General features: G+C 37.4%; 1 protein-coding gene and 1 pseudogene across 3 annotated transcripts in view; one reads left to right on the forward strand and one right to left on the reverse strand.

The window, feature by feature from the left end:
- LOC127491521 (epithelial cell adhesion molecule pseudogene) overlaps window positions 1-12,399 on the forward strand; it is a 66,594-nt pseudogene extending 54,195 nt beyond the window's left edge.
- NUP35 (nucleoporin 35) overlaps window positions 1-23,497 on the reverse strand; it is a 429,947-nt gene that overhangs the window by 315,273 nt on the left and 91,177 nt on the right. The window lies entirely within an intron of this gene.

Raw genomic sequence — 23,497 nt, forward strand, 5'->3', positions numbered from 1 at the left:
GAGTAGATCCCTGCACCCTGTGGCTATGGGAATCCCATGGCTGTGTGATAGGCCAGGAAACTGAGAAGGGAGTCAGGGTTGGCAGGGTGGGCAATCACTGGGTTCGATTCCAGAAGTTTGGAGCTACCTGGGTGCTGGGGAGGGTCATTGCAGACAGCTCCATGCTCATACTACAGAACACATAGATCCTCTGGGTAGTTCACATTCTTGAATGGGTGGGATATGCAGACACTGTGAGCTTATCCTGGGCAGTTGGTTCACCTTAGCAAAGAAGGACTGGTGTTAGGAGCAAGCCAACCAACATGATCATACACTCCACCTGCTAACTATAGAAGAGATCCACCATGCCCAACTTGGGTGTCATTCTGGACCCCTGCCCCACTCTCAGGCTCTGGCCAGAGCTCCTTGGCCCTACCAAGCGCACACCTCTGGATATCTGCTGAAGAAGCAGGCATTCAACTAAGCCATTGAATAATATTTCAAAGAACAAAGCCTTCAGTGGAGATATCAACAAGTGTTTGTCCATATGCAAGTGTTTGTCCATATGTATTAAAAACAAATGTAAAAATACAAGAAACATGAACAAGGAAGATAATATAATGCCACAAGAGGAACACAACCAAACTCAATATTAGACTGTAAAGACAAGGAGATTGATGTAATGCTGAAAAGTAATTCAAAAGAATGGTCACAAGATTACTCAAAAACACAGAGAAGAAAATACATGAGTTTAAAAAACCAGTAGCTGACATGCGTGAGATATTTTGCTGTGAGAAAGATATTTTAAAGGCAAATCAAGCTGAAATGTTAGAAATGAAGAACACAATGTGTCAAATAACAAATACAGTGGAAAGCCTTAACAACATACTCAGTAAGCTAGAAGACAAATCATTGGAAACATCTCAGTCAGACAAAAAAGAAAAAGAAAAAATTAGAAAAACCAAAACCAGTGTTTGAGACCGATAGGGTACCACCAAATGAATAAATATATGTGTCCTACAAGTTCCTGAAGGTACAGAAAAAAAGAATGGGTTAGAAGACTTCAGTGAAATAACAGCAGAAAATTTTCCTAATTTGGAGAAAGACATGAACATTCAAAAACAAGAAGTGCATACAGGCCCAAAGTGCATAGACATTATTGGAAAAGATCTTTAACAAAACACATTATCACCAAACTTTCAAAAATAAAATGGAAAAAGAGCCTAAAATGTGCAAGAGATAAATGCCATGTTAGCTTTAAAATATTTCAAATAGAATGACAATAGATTTATCATCAGAAACTCTACATATTAGGAGAAAATGGAGAGACACAGTCTAAGTCCTAAGAGAAAAAAAATTGTCAACCTAGAACACTCAACTGCAAAGCTCTCATTTACTCATCAAGGTGAAGTAAAGACCCTCCAAAACAAAACAAACAAACAAAAAAAACCTGAAAGAATTTGTCACCACCCAGTCAGCCTTACAAATAACACTTAAGGATATGCTACACACAGAAACACAGAAAAATACTAAGCATCATGAAAGAACATAAAGGCAAAAAACTTCCTTGAAAAAGTACAAAGGAGATCTAAAACAAAAAATAGGAATATTTAGAGGAAAATGGCAGAGCCAAGTCATTACTTAGCCACAATAATCTTGAATATAAATTCTCCAATGAAAAGATATCTATATGCAGCTTACAGGAAAAACCTCATCAACAAAGATACACAAAGACCAAAAGTGAAAGGATGAAAAAAGAAAGTGCATGCTAATGGAAATAAAAATGAGCTAGGGGCCTGGTGCCTCCTGTAATGTGAGCATCCTTTATGAGTTCCAGTTTGTGTCCTGGCTGCTCCACTTCTGGTCCAGCTCCCTGCTAATGGACTGGGAAAAACAGCAGGGGATGGCCCAAGTACTTGGACCCCTGATACCCACAGGGGAGACCAGGAAGATGCTCTGGCTTCTGGCTTAAGCCTGGTCCAGCCCCAGTCACTGCAGTCATCTGGGGAGTGAACCAGTGGATGGAACTTCTCTCTGTCTCTCCCTCTCTGTGTGTACTTCTGACTTTCAAACTAATTAAAAACAAAAGGGAGATTCCAAGATGGCTGAATAGGGAAAAGACATGCTGATTTTGATGAGTGAAAGGAAGCACAAGAAAAGCAAAGGAAGTGTATTCCTAGGGAGGAGCTGGAGAGAAGTTTTCAGTGGAAATTCTACAAAATGGAGAGGCACACCATGGAACAGAGTGGAAAGAGCAGATGTGCAGCAGTGAGTGGGGACACCACACAAGACTCTCACATCTTGGGGCCGGAGGAGATGCTAGCATATAGGAGCTAGGTGAGGGCAGACTGCAGCAGCCCATGGTACAGTGATATTGCATGAGAGAGATCATTGCAGACCGCACTGACTTTGAATCCTAGTAGCAAGCAGGGTACCCATATAATGCAGCAATGGAAAAGCATATTTCTTTCTCTCCATCCGCCCTACAAGGGCGCCTGGCAACCAGCGGGAAGAATGTACCACACTGAAAGCAGTAGAGCCTCGAGCATGCACGAACAGGGGATTTTACCAGATGGGAAATTTTGCGTTTCCCACTGCCTTTGAGTTTGGCTGAGAGGGTTGAGAGGGGCTGGGCACCCAGTTAAGGTTGTGAGGGGCCCCAACCTCTCAACCTATCACAGGCTCTGGGACTCAAACTGCCAAGGCGAAGCACCCACTGGCATCTGGCTCTGGAAACAATTCTGCTCCCTCCAAATGGGGCAGGCTCACTGTAGTCAAACTTTCAATAGTAAAACATTTTTAAAAAGATCCTCAAGTGTGCACAACAGAAACACCAGATTATCAGAGTGCAGACTGGATGAACGGATTAAAAAACAAGATCCATCTGTTTGCTGCTGACAAGAAACAAGCCTAATCAATGAACATACACCCAGACTTAAAGTGAAAGGATAGAAAGAGATATTGCATGCTAATGGAAATCAGAAAAGTAAAGATGTAGCCATCCTAATATAAGACAAAATGGACTTTAAAACAAAAACTGCTAAAAGAAATAAAGAAGGACACTATGTAATGACTAAGGGATCAATTCAACAGGAAGATGTGACTGTAATGAATGTATATGCACCCAATGACAGGATGCCTGGCTAGTAAAAGCAAATATTAATGGATCTAAAAGGAGACATAGACTCCAATACAGTAATAATGGGGGACTTTAACACCCCACTTTCATCAATGGATAAATCAATTAGACAGAAAATCAACAAAGAAACAACAGAGCTAATCAATACTATGTATCAAATGGACCTAAATGTTATCTACAGAACTTTTCATCCCACAGTTGCAGAATACACATTCTTTTCATCACTGCATGGAAGATTTTCTAGGATAGCCTATACACTATACCATAAAACAAGTCTCAGCAAATTCAAAAAAAATTGAAATTATGCCATGTATCTTATGTGACAATAATAGAATGAAGGGGAAAATTAACAACCTAAGAATCTCTAGAAAATATGTAAACACATGAAGACTGAACAACATTCTCCTGAAATAAATTAAAATTTCCTAGAAATGAAAGACAATAATGCTGAAGTTCCAAGATGATGGAGTAGGGAGGGAGCTTACTGTTCTAGTCTAGGAGAAGATAGTTTTTAAAAAGTGGAGAGTACACAGTCTCAGGGAAGAGTTAGAGAAAAAACAGCAGAGGAAACTCTATGAAAATTAGAGGCGCATTGGCGGACCTACGTGGAGGGCAAGAATGCCCACAACTCAGGACTCCAGCAGCCAAGAGCCTATGCACAAGTATTGGAAAGTGAGATGAGACCAGACTACAGCAGCCTAAGCCACTGATGCTAAAATTGCAGGAAGAGCATAAAGGGAACTCATCTAGGAGGCCCGAGGGGGATAGTGTACCTGCCAAACTAGAGGAGGAACAAAAAAAGTAGGGACACGCTTCTCTCTCCCCGATCACTTCACAACTACATCCTGTAACAAGCCAATAGAGGAAGTGCCATTTTGGAGATATATAGCAGCTGCACCAGCACATGTCCGCACCCAGCAACCATCCGAGTGGAGACATCTAACTCTGGTGGGGAAAACTAACAGGGGGCTGGGAGTTTGTGACTGAAGGAGGCTTGTGTGCTGGGACTGTGAAAAGAAATGAGGCTGTGTGGGAGGACTCACGGTGTGGCTGGGACTTTGGGCAGTTACTGTAGGAGACTCCACATGCTCAGGGCTTCCTGGTTACCTAGTGAGGGACATTGCTGGAGAATCTGAGCTTACACTGAGGACTGCACAGATCCTTTGTGTGGTCCTTGGGGCAGAGCGGACAAATATTATACCAACCTGGCCTAGGGCACAGGCACAGGTCTCCTTTGAGGAGAAATGCTCAGCTAAGCAAAATAAACTTCCCTTCTGATAAAAAAAAAAGGGGGGGGAGATTTACCATGCCAAAATTGGGTGTGTCACCTTAGACACACCATTCACCCTGGAGAACTGAACAGAGCTTCCTGTCCACAACCAATACAAGTCTCTAGATATTCACCAAAAGCAGACATTCCTCACATCTACAGAGCCATAGTACAACAATAAAAGCCACGACAGAAAAAAAAAAAAAAGAAAGAAAGAAACCAATGAGTATCTCCACAAATGCCAGACAACAAATTCACCAATTCAAGAAACAAGAATAAGGAAGACAACATGACATGCCCAAAAGAACACAACACTTGAATACTACATTGTGAAGATGATGAAATGGAAGAAATGCAAGAAATGGAATTCAAAAAACTGATCATAAAATTAAATTGAGGGGCCAGCACTGTGGCACAGTGGGTTAACGCCCTGGCCTGAAGAGCCAGCATTCCATACAGGCGCCAGTTCGAGACCCAGCTGCTCCACTTCCTGTCCAGCTCTCTGCTATGCCCTGGAAAAGCAGTAGAAGATGGCCCAAGTCCTTGGACCCCTGCACCCACAGGGGAGACCGGGAAGAAGTTCCTGGCTCCTGACTTTGGATCGGCACAGCTCCAGCCATTGTGGCCTTCTGGGGAGTGAACCATTGGATGGAAGACCTCTCCCCCCGTCCCCGTCTCTCCTCTCTCTGGGTAACTCTGACATTCAAATAAATAAATAAATCTTTTTTAAAAAAGATTCAATTAAAGTAATCAGAAGCAAATGCACGAACTACTGAAATCCATACAAGACATGAAATAAAATTTCTCCTATAATATTGAGATATTAAAGAGACATCAAAATGAAAAAATAAATAAATAAAACAAATAAAATGCCGTGGAAAGCCTTAACAACGGAATCAGTGAAGAAGAATAAACAATATTTGACTTAGAAGTCAAAGCACAGGAAATTATAGACCAAAAACAAGAAGAGGAAATTAGAAAACTAAAAAACACTGTTGGGAATCTACATGATACTATCAAATTACCCAACATACAGGTTCTAAGAGTTCCTGAAGGTGTGGAAAGAGAGAAAGGATCAGAAAGACTTTTCAGTGAAATAATAACAGAAAACTTCCCTAATTTGGAGAAAGAAAGGGATATCTAAATATAGGAAGCAAATAGAACTCCTAATAGACATGGCAGAAAGAACTTCACCACAACAAACTCACCACAGTAAAATATAAAGAAAAGATTCTAAAACGTGCACAAGAGAAACACCAGATTAGTTTCAGAGGATCTCCAATTAGACTCACAGCAGACTTCTCATCAGAAACCCTACAGGCTAGGAGAGAATAGCAAGTATATTCCAAGTCTTAAAGAGAAAAAAACTGTCAACACAGAATACCCTGGAAAGCTATCATTTATGAATGAAGGTGAAATAAAAACTTTTAATAACAAACAGAAATTGAAAGAAAATGTCACCACTTGTCCAGCCCTACAAAAGATGCTTAAGGATGTACTGCACACAGATACATAAATCATGGTCATCAATACGAAAGAAGGTAAAGGAAGAAAATCTCTCAGCAAAAGTTCAAAGGAAACTCAAAATACAAAATAGGAATATTTTTGGAAAAGTGGCAGGCCCAAGTCCTTACTTGTCAATAGCTACCTTGAATGTAAATAGTCTCAACTCTCCAGTTAAAAGACACAGACTAGCTGAATGGATTAGAAAACATAACCCATCTATTTTTTTGCCTAAAAGAAACACATCTTGGGGCCAGCACTGTGGCACAACAGGTTAATGCTCTAGCATGAAATGCCAGCACCCCATATGGATGCCAGTTCAAGATCTGGCTGCTCCACTTCCAATCCAGCTCTCTGATATGGCCTGGAAAAGCAATAGAAGATGGCCCAAGTCCTTGGGCCCCTACACGCACATGGGAAACACAGAAGAAGCTCTTGGCTCCTGGCTTTGGATCGGCGCATTTCCAGCTATTGCTGACAATTGAGGAGTGAACCATCAGATGGAAGACCTCTCTCTCTCTGTCTCTGCCTCTCCTCTCTCTGTGTAACTCTGATTTTTAAATAAATAAATAAATATAAAAAAAAAAAAACAAGAAACACATCTCACCAATAAGCTGCATGCAGACTGAAAGTGAAGGGATGAAAAAAGATAGTCCATGCTAACATAAACCAAAAAAGAGCTAGTGTGGCCATCCTAATATGAGACAAAGTAGACATTAACACAAAAATTGTTAAAAGAGACAAAGCAAAGCACTATGTAATGATTAAGGGATCAATTCAACAGGAAGATGTAACTATTATAAACGTAAATACACCAAATAACAAGGCACCTGGCTATTTAAAAGAAATGTTAATGTATCTAAAGGGAGATATAGACTCAATATGATAGTAATGGGGGACTTCAATACTCCACGTTCAACAATGGACAGATCAAACAGACATAAAATTATCAAGGAGAGCAGATTTAATCAACACTATAGACCAAATGGACCTAACTGATATCTAAAGAACTTTTCAGTCCACAGTTGCAGAATACACATTCTTCTCACCAACACATGGAACTTTCTCTAGGATTGACCATATGATAGGCCATAAAGCAAGTCTCAGCAAATTCAAAAAAATTGAAATCACACCATGCATATTCTCAGACCACAATGCAGTAAAGTTGGAAATCAGCAACTCAAGAATGTCTAGAACATATGAAACACATGAGACTGAACAACATGCTCCTGAATAAACAATAAGTCATAGAAGAAATCAAAAGAGAAATCAAAAAATGTCTGGGAACAAATGAAGATGACAACACAACATATCAAAACTTATGGGATACAGCACTGATAAGAGGGATGTTATAGAATCTGGTGCCTACATCAAGAAATTGGAAAGGCACTAAATAAATGAGCTATCAATGCATCTCAAGGATCTATAAAAACAACAGCAAACCAAGCCCAAAACTAGTAGGAGAAAAGAAATAATTAAATTTAGAGAAGAAATCAACAATATTGAATCCAAACAAAAAAAAATTACAAAAGATCAGCAAAATGAAGACAAGGTTTTTGAAAAATAAAAAAAAACTGACACACCATTGGCCCAACTAACCAAAAAAAAGAGAGAGAAGACCCAAAATTAATAAATTGGATTTGAAAAAGGAAATGTAACAACAGACACCACAGAAATAAAAAGAATCATCAGAAATTACTGTATCCCAACAAACTGGAAACCTAGAAGAAATGGAGAGATACCTGGACACATACAACCTACCTAAATTGAACCATGAAGACATAGAAAACCTAAACAGATCCATAACCAAGACAGAAATTGAATCAGTATAACAACATCCCAACAAAGAAAAGCCCAGGAACAGAGGTCTTCATTGTTGAATTCTATCAGACATTTAAAAAAGAACTAACTCCAATTCTTCTTGAGCTATTTGAAACAATTGAAAGGGAGGGAATCCTCTGAAATTCTTTCTATGAAGCCAGCATCGTCTTAATTCCTAAACCTGAAAAATGCAACAGAGAAAGAGAATTACAGACCAATTTCCTGATGAACATAGATGCAAAAATCCTCAACAAAATTCTGCCAATCAAATCCAAAAACACATCAGAAAGATCATTCACCCAGAACATCAAAATGTCCATTCTTCCAAAAGCAATTTTCAGATTCAATGCAATACCAATCAAAATACCAAAGACATTTTTCTCAGATCTACAAAAATGATACTGAAATCCATAGGGAGGCACAGGAGAGCTTGAATAGCTAAAGCAATACTATACACCAAAAACAAAGCTGAAAGCATCTCAATACCAGGTTTTAAGACATGCCACAAGGAAGTTATAATCAAAAAAGCCTGGAACTACTACAAAAACAGATGGATAGACCAGTGGAACAGAATAGAAACACCAGAAATAAATCCAAACATCTATAGCCAACTTATATTTGATCAAGGATCTAAAACCAATTCCTGGAGCAGGGACAGTCTATTCAACAAATGGTGCTGGAAAAACTGGATTTCCACATGCAGAAGTATGAAGCAAGACCCCTACCTTACACCTTAAACAAAATCCACTCAACATGAATTAAAGATCTAAATCTATGATCTGACATCATCAAATCATTAGAGAACATTGGGGAAACCCTGCAAGACATTGTCACAGGCAAAGACCTCTTAGAAAAGACTCCAGAAGCATAGGAAGTCAAAGCCAAAATTAATAAAGGGACTACATCAAATTGAGAAGTTTCTGTATGGATAAAGAAATTATTGGATTTGTACACTATAGAATACTACACAATGGAAAAAATGAAATCTTATCATTTGCAACAAAATGGATGAATCTGGAAAACATCATACTTAATGAAATAAGCCAGTACCAAAGGGACAAATACCATAAGTTCTCCCTGACCTGTGAGAACTAATGGGGCACCTAAAACGAAATCTGTAAAAATGAAATCAACACTTCAAGAAGGGATGACTTAAGCTGCTCTTGTCCTGACTGTCAAGGAACAGTTTTGGTGTTTTTTGTCTTTTCAGGTGGTTTTTTTTTTTTTCATATTATATGTTGAACTCTTTACTTAACACAGAGTTAATCATATGTGTATAAAATCAATTGAACACATCAAAAGGATAATTCAACTGGACCATGTGGAATTTATCTCTGGCATACAGGGATGGTTCAACATATACAAATCAATTAATATGCTACATCACATTAAGAAATTAAAGAATAAAAAGCATAAAATTACCCCATTAAATGCAGAGAATGATTGGATAAAATACTACAACCTGGGACCAGTGTTGTGTCACAGCAGTTAAAGTCCTTGAGTCCCTGAACCCATGTGGGAGACTGGGAAGAAGCTCCAGGCTTCTAGCTTCAGATGGGCCCATCTCCAGCCATTGCAGAAGGAATCAGTGGATGGAAGACCCCCCATCTCTGGCTCTTCCTCTAACTCTTCCTTTCAAAAAAATAAATAAATCTTTTTAAAAAGATAACATCCTCATGATAAGAAAAAATACCCTTAAACAACTTGAATATAGAAGGAACATACCTCAATACAATCAAGCCAATGTATGACAAACCCACAGCTGGCATCAAATTGAATGATGAAAAGCTAGAAGCATTTCCACTAAGATCTGGAACCAGAAAAGGATGCCCACCCTCACCATTACTATTCCATATATCTCTGGAAGTTTTTGATGGAGCCATTAGGCAAGAAAAAATATGTAAAGGAAATACAATGTGAAAGGAGGAAATCAAATTATCCCTGTTTCATACATGATCATATACATTGGGGAACCAAAAGACTCCACCAAGAGATTATTGGAACTCATAAGAGAGTTTGATAAAGTTTCAGGATATAAAATCAACACAGAATAGCATTTGCATACACAAACAATGGCATGGCTGAGAAAGAACATGAAAATGAGTACCATTCACAGTAGCAAAAAGAGAATTTAAATACATTGGTATAAATTTAACCAAGGACATGAAAGATCTCTACAAAGAAAATGAAATACTACTCCACCATAAAAAAGAATGAAATCCTGTCTTTTATCACAAAATGGATTAAATTGGCGACTACTACATTTAGTGAGATAAGCCAATCCCAAAAAGATAAATATCACGTCTTCCCTGATTTGTGGTAACTAATATATAGAATACAAAAATATGTAAAAATGAGTGAGATTGATAGCTTGAAATTTGATTATTGTTTATAGTCATTGTCTATACTCCTGAAGAACAGTAGTTTTTCTACTTACTACTTGTTGAATTCTTTATTCAGTGGAGGATTAAGCTTGTGATTATAAAGTGACATGAAAGCATGTCATTACAAAAATTTTTAAAAATAAGAAAGGAATAGAGAAAGAAGGTAGAAATGAGGGAGGAAGGGCAGGTAGGGTAGTAAGCATCATTATGTTCTTAAAACTATATATGAAATACATGAAATTCGTTCCTTTTATAATGAATTTTAAAATTTAAAGAAAAGTATAATAAAAAAGAAATCACAAAACAATCTGATATATTTTTAAAGCTCTATGTAATTATGGTTAAGAACATAGATTAAATGAAGTTGTATTAGCTATCTATTGTTACATAACCAAAATTCTCCCAAAAGCCTAGCAGCTTAAAACAATACACATTGTTTCTTATTTCCTGTGGGTCAAAAATTTGAAATTAGATAAGCTGGGGCATTCTACTGAGTGTCTCTCATGAAGCAACAGCTGAGATGTTAGCTGGAGTTGCAGGCATCTCAAGGCTCGGTTGGGGACAGAGGCTTAATTTCTGAGATGTCTGACCCACATAGCTGTTGGAAAGAGGCTTCACAGTTCTTTGCCAAGTGAGTCTCACCATTGAATTGCTTAATGAGCCTCACAACTTGGCAGCTGGTTTCCCTCAGAGCAAGTAATGCAAGAGAAAGAGGCTAAAGCCACAATGTCTTTCACAACCCAGTCTGCAGAAGCTGCAGTGTGACTTTTGTCTTATTCTATTCATTAGAGGCAACTCTAGAAATTTTCTATTTCCTATTTTTTCTAATTTTCTTCTCTCTGGAGCTTCACTGTTGAAGGAAGTGCTTAAAAAGCAGGACTCCACTTTTATTCTATTTCTAGCCAATCTATTTTTTCTCAATTGTGACTTGTACTCATCCCCAATGATTTGAAGAATTAAAAAGGAAATCTAATTGTTGCCAAAGTGTTCAAATATATTTATATCAAAATTATAAGTGAAATTAAATGTTTAATAATTGAAAAAAGAGGATACTCCTTATAGCTTTTCAAATATAGTACCGTGCCACATAAGTCTTTTAGTCAACAACAATCATATAGAATAATGGTCCTCTAAGATTATAATGAAGCCAAAAAATTTCTATCACCTCTATATGTTGTAGCTGTTGTAACATCATAGCACTGCTATTGTACTAATGTAAACAAACTTACTGCAGTGCCTGTCACATAAAAGTATAGCACATATAGCAATATACAGAATATAAATATACTTCATGATAAAAATAATTTCTGTTTACTAGTTTATGAACTTACTATACATATTTTTATCATTATTTTAGAATGTACTCCTTCTACTTATATTTTTTAAAAATACGTTGGCATTTGTTGCAGCTGTTGAGACACTTTTTGGGACACCTGCATCCCATATTCACATCCAGTTCATCCACTTCCAACCTAGCTTTTTGCACTCTGGAAGGCAGTGAGAAATGGTTTGAGTACTTGGGTCCAGACATCAATTTGGGAGACACAGATTGAGTTCTGGGCTTTTGAATTTGGCCTAACTAGACCTGGCTATTGCACACATTTGGGTAGTGAACTGGCAGATGGAAGATCTCTATCAATCTCTGCCTCTCTGTCTCTATCTCTGCCTTTCAAATAGAATGAAAATTAATAAAAATGTAAGTCCTGTCCCCAGAAGGTGACTCATGGTCATGCCTTGCTGATTAGAGAATGTCTCTGTGAAAACTACAAGTTGACCACAAACTGCTTTGTGAACAACAATGATCAATGCCAGTGTACTTCACTGGTTTACAAAACTCTGTCATTTGGCTTATGAATTTTTGGTGATGAAGGCAGAAATGACTGCTCAAAATCTGGGAGAAGAGTGAAACCTCATGGAGCAATTCAGAAAAATGATGGGCTTTATGATGCCAAATGCCATGAGATGAGGCTCCTTAAAGCCAGACAGTGCAATGGCACTGCCATGTGCTAGTATGTGAACACATTGCTGGAGTCAGAAGAGCCAACAAAGACATAGAAATAAACTGCTCAGACCAAGTGAATACCTATTGGATCATCACTGAACAAAAAAAAAAAAAAAAGTAAGAGAAAAACCTATGGGCTCAAAGTTTGCAGACTGTACATCTTGTTATCAAATGAATCTAAATAAATGAGAATAATGTTATCAATACTGATTAGGTGCAATATTCTCAGAAAACTCAGAATGTGGATATAGCTGATGCAGCTTATTATTTTGAAAAAGATGTATATAACATCTTCACATGAATATATAATATTTAAGGAGAAAAATAATTGTTTACCAATGCAGAATATTCTTCACCAACCATGTACAACCATTGAGAATACCTTACTAATTCAATAGTATCTCCAAAACCACACATTGGATACAAAGCAAAACAAGAAAATGACACTAGGAACAGTGGGGATCTACTGAGTTCATACTACCTGATGGGAATGATCTGGGAAGTTAATTTCTTTCCTCTCACTTAAATGTTTCCTCACATCCTCCCCATGCCTCAAAGCAGTGTCCTTCTCCAATGTGAACAATACTAGAACACACATCCTTCACAGCATACAAATGCAACTGCATTTTGTTTCAGAAACTTAGTGTATAAGATGTAGGGGTTTTCTGAGGCCCAAAAACTATCATGAGAGTGAATGTATTGTACCTGAACTTCACTGTAGGTACTTGATCTCTTCTCTTCCCCATTAAGGAAGTGATAAAAGGATCAGAAATGGACTACTTTGTGGCAAAAATCACCCTGTACCTGACTACAAGCTGTTGGATGAAAACCATATCTTATCCACACTCAATCACCAGAGAGTAGCAGGACTTTTAGGACCCCAGACTTTCCTGGAAAGGTGAAAACTGTCATCTTTAGGCAGAAGGCTGGATGCAGTGTTTTATTGGATGCATTATATATGGTTGAGAATAAAGGTCCCACAAAACCCTGTAAAAGATCTGTCTCTTTTCTATCCTAAAATTTCCATCTCACTGCAATCAAAAGAATCAAGGAGAGGTCTAGCATAGGAAGAAAAATCACTAGTTTTTAAAGACTATTTTATACCAAAAGATCTTTGCATTTTATTTTTAATCCCTCACTTCTATTTCATGTAAATTCCTTTTAGTCCTCAGAGATGGGTTAATTTTGTATATTATATCTTCCATTAGTTTTCATTAATAGAGAAAAATTCTATAGTTTTACATTTATTCTAATTTATAGATATAATCATGCATAATTTTTGTAACAGTTAAGATCTAAAATTCAAGACTATTATAGCGAAAACTCTTTAAAGAAGGTACTTTTTTTTTTCAAGTCAAAGCATTTCATACATATTTCCATGAAAGCCTAGTCTTCCATTGAGTACATGATGAAGCTGAAGCCACATGCAGCTTTTACTTCATTAAATACAACCTGAAAATGAATATCACCTTTATTTGGGAAGAAAATGCAATTATAAAAAAAAAAAAAACAGAAAATGTAATCTGAGATCAACAGCCTATTACAGTGCCAGCATAAGAGACAATTTCAATTCAATCTACTGAAATATGTAGCTATATACTGTTTATTTGCTTCTGCATTCCTACATGAAAGTGATAAATGTTGAGTTTAATTTTATTGGAATAAAAAAGGTACATGTAGGAATTACCTTCATTTTTTATTAATATCAAGTACTTCTATTACTGTAAAGAGTAATGGAAGAGGAGCAGGGTCTCAAGATGGCAGCATAGCAATAGGAGGTTCCCAGTTGCGCAGGGCAAAATAGATAGTTAATAAGCAGAGGGGATACAAGCCAGCAACAGAGTCACAAGAAGTTCATGCAGAGAAGCCCAGGAGTCTAGAAAGGACTGGGCAGGTCCACACTAAGGGAGCAAAGAAGAAGGAGGAGTGGCAGAGGCAAGTGGAGAGGCTGAACAAGGAAACCGCCCTCCCCGCTCCCACTCCCTCCCCACCCCCAGTGAACCAGATGAGAGGTGACTAGTCCACAGAGCCGCTATAGTGACAGGCAGGCAAGCTTCGCGAACTGCATTTGAAGCTCCAAGCAGGAAGAAAAGAGAAATTAGAGGGGATCAAGCAGAGAAGTTAGGCACACCCTGTCCATCTATGTCTCTCCCCTCTCCCCAATTTACAGCCAGCAGAGAGAAGCCATATTGATTGTTTACATTTTAAGTGAAAGCAAGGGGCTGCCACGTTTGCCTCCTGCACACATACCCACATCACAACACCCCCCAACCAGGAAGGAGGATCACAACATTTCAGAGTGATTTCATTCCCACCACACAAGCTGTACAACAAGCAGTAGTCCTAAACAGCAAAAACCCGAGCTCCTTTCATGAATCAGTGAGAAGCAAGCCCAGCCTCCCAGTTGGCAGGGCTTAGTGCACCAAAGCCCTGGTATCCACCTCCATGAAGATCTAGAAGTAAACAGGGCTCCAGGAGGAAAGGAAGTGTGCTTCCACTTGCAATGCAAAGACACACAGGCAGCTTATAGCAGAGGGAAATCCCACCAGAGATACAAAGTCACAATTTAAAGATAAAATCAACCACAAAGAACAAAGAACAAAGGAAAAATCTTGAATAAGAATAAGGGACACTCTATGAACTCTCCAAAGGAACAATACAATTCTTTAGTAACGGAGGCTAAAGAGGAAGAGATTGAGGATATTCCAGAAAAGGAATTCAGAAAATTAATAGTCAAATTACTTAGAAGCAATCAGAAACAAATTCAGAAATAAATGAAAAGTGCTTCCCAGAATTTAAGATTTTAAAGAGAAGCTGGAATGAAATACTGGAAATGAAGAATTCAATAGACCAAATATAAATGCAATGGAAAGTATTAGCAATAGAATAGATGAAACAGAAGAAATAATATCAAAACTAGAAGACAAATTTCTGGAAATAATACAGTCAGACCAAATACAAGAAGAAGAAATTAGACAATTAAAAATCAGGGTTTGAGATTTACAAGATTCTATGAATGACCCAACATAGAGAGCCTAGAAATTCCAGAAGGTGGGGAAAGAGAGAAAGGATTAGAAGAACTTTTTAAGGAAATAATAACAGAGAACTTCCCAATCTGGAGAAAGAAAGAGACATCCAAGTACAAGAAGTACACAGAACTACCAAGAAAGACAACAAGAAAAGAACTTCACCATAAAACAATGTAGAAAACCTCACCTCAGTGAAACACAAAGTAAAGATCTTAAAATGTGCAGGAAAAAAAAATAACTAAAGCAGTCTTATACAACAAAAACAAAGCTGGAGGCATCACAATATCAGATTTCAAGACATACTAAGGACAGTTATAATCAAAACAGCCTGGTACTACTACAAAAACAGATGGATAGACCAATGGAACAGAATAGAAACACCAGAGATCAATCCAAACATTCCCTATTTGCAGATGACATGATTCTTTATATAGGGGATCCAAAAGACTCCACCAAGAGACTATTGGAACTCAAGAAGAGCTTGGTAAAGTGACAGGATATAAAATCAATACACAAAAATCAACAGCCTTGTTTACACACACACAATGCCATGACTGAGAAAGAACTTATAAGATCAATCCCATTCAAAATAGCTACCAAAAAAAAATCAAATACCTTGGAATAAACTTAACCAAGGATGTTAAAGCTCTCTATGATGAAAATTACAAAACATTAAAGAAAGAAATAGAAGAAGATGCAAAAAAAAATGGAAAAATCTTCCATGTTCAGGAGAATCAATATCATCAAAATGTCCATTCTTCCAAAAGCAATTTACAGATTCAATGTAATACCAATCAAAATACCAAAGACATTCTTCTCAGATCTACAAAAAATGATGCTGAAATCCATAGGGAGGAACAGGAGACTTCAAATAGCTAAAGCAATCAGATACAACAAAAACAAGGCAGAAAGCATGACAATACCAGATTTCAAAATATACTACAGGGCAGTTATAATTAAAACAGCCTGGAACTACTACAAAAACAGATGGATAGACCAATGGAACAGAATAGAAACACCAGAAATAAATCCAAACATCTACAACCAATTTATATTTGATCAAGGATCTAAAACCAATTCCTAGAGCAGGGACAATCTATTGAACAAACGGTGCTAGGAAAACTGGATTTCCACATGCAGAAGAATGAAGCAAGATCCCTACCTTACACCTTAAACAAAATCCACTCAACATGATCTAAATCTATGATCCAACACCATCAAATCATTAGAGAACATTGGGGAAACCCTGCAAGACATTGGCACAAAGATTTCTTGGAAAAGACCCCAGAAGCACAGGCAGTCAAAGCCAAAATTAACAAATGGGACTATATCAAATTGAGAAGCTTCTGTATGGCCAAAGAGAAGGGACAACTGACTGAATGGGAGAAATTATTTGCAAACTATGCAGCTGATAAAGGATTAATAACCAGAATCTACAAAGAGATCAAGAAACTCCACAACAACAAACAAACAACCACTTATAGGTGGGTCAAGGACTTAGACACTTTTCAAAAGGGGAAATCCAAATGGCCAACACACATGAAAATATGTTCAGGATCACTTGTCTCAGGGGAATACAAATCAAAATCACAATGAGGTTTCACCTCACCCCAGTTAGAATGGCTCTCATACAGAAATCAATAAACAACAAATGCTGGCAAGGATGTAGGGAAAAAGGTACCCTAATCCCCTGTAGGTGGGAATGCAAACTAGTAAAGCCACTATGGAAGACAACATGGAGATACCTAAAAATCCAAATATAGACCTACCAAATGACCCAGCCTTCCCACTCCTGGGAACTTACCCAAAGGAAATGAAATCAGTAATCAAAAGAGCTATATGCACCTCCATGTTTATGGCAGCTCAATTCACAATAGCTAAGACATGGAGTCAACCTAAATGCCCTTCAATAAAGACTGGATAAAAAATTTATGGGATATGTACACTTTGGAATACTACACAGCAGTAAAAAATAAATGAAATCCTGTCATTTGCAACAAAATGGATGAATCTGGAAAACTTCATATTTAGTGAAATAAGCCAGTCCCAAAAGGACAAATACTATATGTTCTCTGATCTGTGAGAACTAATAGCATACCTAAAATGAAAGCTATAGAAGTGAAATTGACACTTTGAGAAGCAGTGATTTGAACAGCCCTTGTATTGACTGTCAAGAAACAGGTGTTTTTTTTCTCTTCATACTATATGTTGAGGTCTTAACATAGAATTAATCATATGGCTATAAATTCAATTTAAAATAGATCTCAGTAAAAACTAAGAGGCAGAATAAGACAGGGAAGAGAACTTTATATTATAACTGTTTTGATTAGAACTGATATTCTTTCTTCTGTAACTGTAAAGCTGTATAGTTCTGCATACATTTCTATGGACTTACTTCTAAGTGTACAGTTTAAAAACTTGTCATAGGATTCCAAATCCCATTAAAAATGGTGGTAAAAATGCTATCTTAATTGTTAAATGATCATATTAAATATTAAAGTGAACATATACATAGGATTAAGTGTTAAAGATATCATATAAGTAGCATCAAGTGCCTGGAAATAATAATAGGCAGAATTAAAAAGGAGGGAATGTCCAACATGGGAAGCAGTCCATGCAGCAAACTCATAGAATGACAATCGCTTTAAGTAACACTCTGACCTCAGAATCAGCCCTTCAGGCATTCAGGTCTGGGTGAAAAGCCCATGAGAGAATTTTAGGCATGGAAATCCAAGATACTGTGGCAAAAAATGTTCTGCAGCAAGGATCTCTGAGTGAGACCCCAGTGGAAAGAAGGGGCCATCAAAGAAGGATATACTTTTCTCTGAAGGGAGGAGAGAACTTCCACTTTGCTTATGGCCTTATCTAAATACCGACGGGGTTTGTGGTCACAAATGCTTTCATAGCCTTTGCAGCTCATGATAAGAGCCTCTGTGGTCACTGATATAATAAATAAGAGTGTCAATTGTTAAATCAACAAAGGGAGTCACTGTGCACTTACTCCCCATGTAGGAACTCTGTCCTTAATGAGTTGTACTATGAGAATTAACTTGTTTTCAAACTACTTTACACATTATGTGAGTGTGTGGGTGTTAACTGTTAAAATTTTTACTTAGTATAGAGTTGGTCTTCTTCTGTATCTAACATTAATTAAAAATGAATCTTAATGAAGAATGGAAAGGGAGAAAGAGCAAGAGTAGGGACAGGAGTCAAGGTGGGAGGGTGAGTATGGAAGAAAGAACCACCATATTCCTAAAGTTGTACCTATGAAATTTGCATTCATTAAATAAAAGCTTTTAAAAAAAAAAAGTAATGGAAGAGGACAGGCATTTAGCCTAGAAGTTATGATGCCTATGGCCCATATCAAAGTGCCCAGTTTTAATGCTCACTTCTGGCTCCTGATTCTACCTTCCTGCTAATTCGGACTCTGGAAGGCAGAGGTTATGGAACAAATAATTTGGTATCTACCACCCTTTTGGGAGAGCTAGATTGAGCTTCTAGCCCCAAGCTTCAGCCTTACCCTGGTCTCACACATTGAGGGCATCTGTGTTGCAAACCAACATATGGGAGCTCTATTTGTTTCCCTCCTTATCTGTGTGCCTCTCAAATAAATAAATTTTTAATTAAAAAGAGAGTAATAGAAATTTCAAAATCAACAATCCTAACAACCTTAAGGAGAAATTTTTCTCAATATAGAATGTAAATTCTCCAAAAAATGCAATTGAAATTTTAATATCCAAGTCTCGCTTTTAATAAACATTTTATTTTTTAAAAATTGATTGGCAAGTGTTGTAGCATGGCAGGTAAAGCCACCACCTGCAATGCTAACATCCCATATGGGTGCCAGTTCATTTCCTGGCTGCTCCACTTCCAGTCCAGATCTCTGGTGATGGTCTGGGAAAAGCAATGGAAAATGGCCTACTTTCTTGGAACCCTGCCACACACATGGGAGAAACAGAAGGTCCTGGCTCCTGGCTTCAGCCTGACTCCACCCTGACCATTGTGGACACCTGGGAAGTGATCCAGCGAATGCAAGACCTCTCTGTCTCTGCCTCTCTCTGTAACTTTGATTTTCAAATAAATATTTTTAGCAGTTAATTGGCTGGCCGGCGCAGTGGCTCAATAGGCTAATCCTCCACCTAGCGGCGCCGGCACACCAGGTTCTAGTCCCGGTCGGGGCGCCGGATTCTGTCCCGGTTGCCCCTCTTCCAGGCCAGCTCTCTGCTGTGGCCCGGGAGTGCAGTGGAGGATGGCCCAAGTGCTTGGGCCCTGCACCCCATGGGAGACCAGGAAAAGCACCTGGCTCCTGCCTTCGGATCAGCGCGGTGCGCCAGCCGCAGAGCACCGGCCACGGCGGCCATTGGAGGGTGAACCAACGGCAAAAGGAAGACCTTTCTCTCTGTCTCTCTCTCTCTCTGTCAACTCTGCCTGTCCAAAAAAAAAAAAAAAAAAAAAAAAGTCAATTGGCAAGAAACAGAAATGTACTAGATCTCAGAACTATAAATTAGAGATTCATATTTCAATCTCATAATTTGTTAAGGTAGTAAGCTTATAAAGATTATACAATCCACATCTATGCTGTTATGAATGAGTAAACAGAGGTCCAGAAAGATTGCATGACAGTTAATTCATTGTGATTACTGGCTTTTGCAGCTGGTTAGATAGGATAGGAAGCCTCCAAATTTGGAATGTCTCTAAGAATACAGTCTCTGTAACCAGAATCTCAATTCCTCCACTTATTAGCTCTGAAACTTTATCTGTCTTAGATATCTCTGTCTTCAGTGCCTACATTTGTAAAATAGGAATAATTATATTGCCTATGTCCTAGAAGGGGCATTGTGACAATTAAATGGGTAAAGAGTTAAAAAGCACTAGGAACAGCGCCTGGCACAGAAAAGCAAATGACCTCCTAGAAATGTGCAGTGCAGAGCCCACATAGCATCTTTGTATATGAGGGAATTTCATAAAGTTCACAGAAAATGGAATTAAAAGATGTTTATTTTGGTGCCAAAAATTTTGAAGTCCACACAGTTTTTTCATAAATCGTATTTCCCATGAAGTTTTTAAAGATCTCTGTTTAAACCCAGTGTGCTAAATACTATGTAGAATTCTGGATTGAATACTCAGAGGAAAAGGATATTAGTGGGAAAACAAATGAAATCCAAATAAAGTCTGGAGCTTATTTAATAGTAACACAACAATGTCATTTTCTTAGTTTTAAAAAATGTACTATGGTAATACAAAATGTTAACATTAGGGGAAACTGAGTAAGGGATATAACAGAAATCATTCAATAATATATACAATACATATAACAAAATATCATATTGTACCCCATAAAATACATTTAATTATTATTTTCAATTAATAAATGACAAAAGGGAGAAAACTGAAATCTGTAGTAAATATAAATTAACTTAGCAAGAATAAAAATGCAAAGATTTTATTGTATGTATTTGAGATGTACAGCACGATGTTTTAATATACATTCAGATACTGAACTACTGTAGTCTAGCAAATTATTATATCCATCATCTCAACAGTTAGTTTTCTTATTTTTTTTTTTTTTTGCAGTCAATGTAACTAGAATTGAATCTCTTGGCAAATTACCAATATACAGCACAATATTAGTCTTCCTTTGTACATTAGACTCTAGACTTATACATCCCATATAATCAAAATGTAGTTTATTATCTCACTCCACCCCCTTCCTGCTCTTCATAACAGTTCTACTCTGTTCCTATGTGTTTAATTTTTTTATTCCACATATAAATGAGATCATGAGGTACACAAATGTTTTCTTCTGTGTCTGGTTTATTTTACTTAAAATAATGCCCTCTAGATACAATCATATTATCTCAAATGGAAGGATCTTCTTTTTAATGCTAAATAATATTCCAGTGTATGTGCATGCATATGTATGTATACTTTCAACACACACTTTCTTCATCCATTTATCCATCCAAAGAAGCTTCCATATGTCTTGACTACTATGAAAAATGCTGAAATGAACATGGAACAGTAGATTGCTTACAAGGTAGCAATTTCATTTCCTTTGGGTATACAAGAACACTTCAAAAAGTTCATGGAAGAAATGAAATTAAAATAATGCGCATTTCCCATAAGCATTTGGAAGACTACTCCCCCTTGAATACTAGTTCATATAGTAGCTTATTTTGAGAAATATAGTAGCTTAATTTATAGTAGCTTAATTTGAGAAACCTCCATACTGTTTTTCACAGTGACCATACCAATCTGTGTTCCCACCAAAAGCATAAAGTCATCCTCTTTTCTCTATACCCTCAAAAACACTTGACACATCTTGTATTTTTGATATTAGTCATCCTAATAGTTGAGAGGTGATATCTCATTGTGATTTTAATTTGCATTTACCTGATGACTAGTGATGTTGAGCACCTTTCCATATACCTATTGGCCATGTTTAGGTCTTCTTTAGAAAAATATCTATTCAGGTACTTTGACAAAGTTTTAATTGGGCTATTTCTTTTCTTTGCAATTGCATAAATTCCCTATATGTTTTGGACATTAACTACTTATCAGATATATGGTTCACAATATTTTATCCCAATCTGCAGGCTGACTTTTCATTTTGTTGATTATTTTCTTTGCTGGATGGGAGTTTTTTGGTTTGATATAGGCCCACTTGTTCATGTCTTCTTCTCTTGCCTATGTGTTTGGTATCCTACATACACAAAAACCATTGCCAAAAATGCTAAGGAGTTCTTTGTTTTCTTCTAGGAGCTTTACAGTTTCAGGTCTTATATCTAAGTCTTTAATCAATTTTGAGTTTATGTTTTCTGTACAGTATAAGATAGAGGTACAATTTTATTCTTTTGCACGTGATTATCCAATTTTCTCAAACCATTTATCAAAGAGACTATTCATCCCCCATGCTGTCTTACTGATGCCTTTGTCAAAAATTAGTGGACTGTATATGCTTGGGTATATTTCTCAGGTCTCTATTCTGTTTCATTGGCTGGCTTTTTTGCCAATACCATACTTTTTTGATAAATATATTTTGCATTAGGTTTTGAGACAAGGTAATGTGATGCCTCCAGCTCTGTTCATTTGGCTCAATATTGCTTTGGCTACTCAGGCCCAATTTAACCTTTAGGATTACGTTTCTATGTCTGTGAAAAATGTCAATGGGATTTTGATAAGGATTGCATTGAATCTATAAACCAATGTGGGTAGTAGAGACATTTAAATGCATAGCATTGAATGTATAGATCACTTTAGTTAGTAGTGACATATTAATTCTTCCAATCCATAAACATGGAACAGCTGCACCTTTTTATGTTTTCTATTTTCCATTAATGCTTTATAGTTTTCTTTATATACATCTCTCACCTGTTTTCTCAAATTTATTTCTATACATTTAGTTATTATAAATAGGATTATTTTGTGATTTATTTAAAATTTTGGATAACTGTTATTATTGTTTAGAAATAGAGTTGGCCCACTATATCTTTGGGTTCTGCATCTGTGGATTCAACCAATTGCAGAACGAAATTTTCAATTAATCTCTAATGAACATGTATATTTTCTTGTCATTATTCCCTAAACAACAAAGTAATTTACATGGGATAGGTATTACAGGTAATCTAGTGATGATTCTTTTTTAAAAGATTTATTTATTTATTTGAAAGTCAGAGTTACACAGAGAGAGGAGAGGCAGAGACAGAGAGGTCTTCCATCTGATGGTTCACTCCCCAACTGGCCGCAATGGCTGGAGCTGCACCGATTCGAAGCCAGGAGTCAGGAGCTTCTTGCAGGTCTCCCATGCTGGTGCAGGGGCCCAAGGACTTGGGCTATCTTCTACTGCTTTCCCAGGCCATAGCAGAGAGCTGGATCGGAACTGGAGCAGCTGGGTCTCAAACCAGTGCCCATTTGGGATTCTGGCACTTCAGGCCAGGGCATAAACCTGCTGCACCACAGCGCTGGCCCCTCTAGTGATGATTTAAAGTGTACAAGAAGATGGGAATAGGATCTGCATATATTATATGCAAATATTACATCATTTATATAAGGAATTGAGCATTCAATTTGCACAGGGTCCTGGAATCAATCTCCACTGAAAGTTGACCATATCTTCCATGAGCTGATCTAGATAATGTACAGTATCACAAATAAAATCAAGCTTCAGACTTTTGGGGACCCTTTACTTGGTACTAAGGGATATATAACAAAGGGAAAAACAAAAATAATCATCAGGAGTTACTAGAAAGAGCTATATGCCAACAAATTGGGAAACCTAGAAGAAATGGAGAGATTCCTAGACACATAATCAACCAAAATTGAGTCATGAAAACACAGAAAACCTAAATAGACCAATAACTAAGATAGATA

The sequence above is a fragment of the Oryctolagus cuniculus genome, chromosome 3, assembly GCF_964237555.1.
Source record: "Oryctolagus cuniculus chromosome 3, mOryCun1.1, whole genome shotgun sequence".
Classification (NCBI taxonomy): Eukaryota; Metazoa; Chordata; class Mammalia; order Lagomorpha; family Leporidae; genus Oryctolagus; species Oryctolagus cuniculus.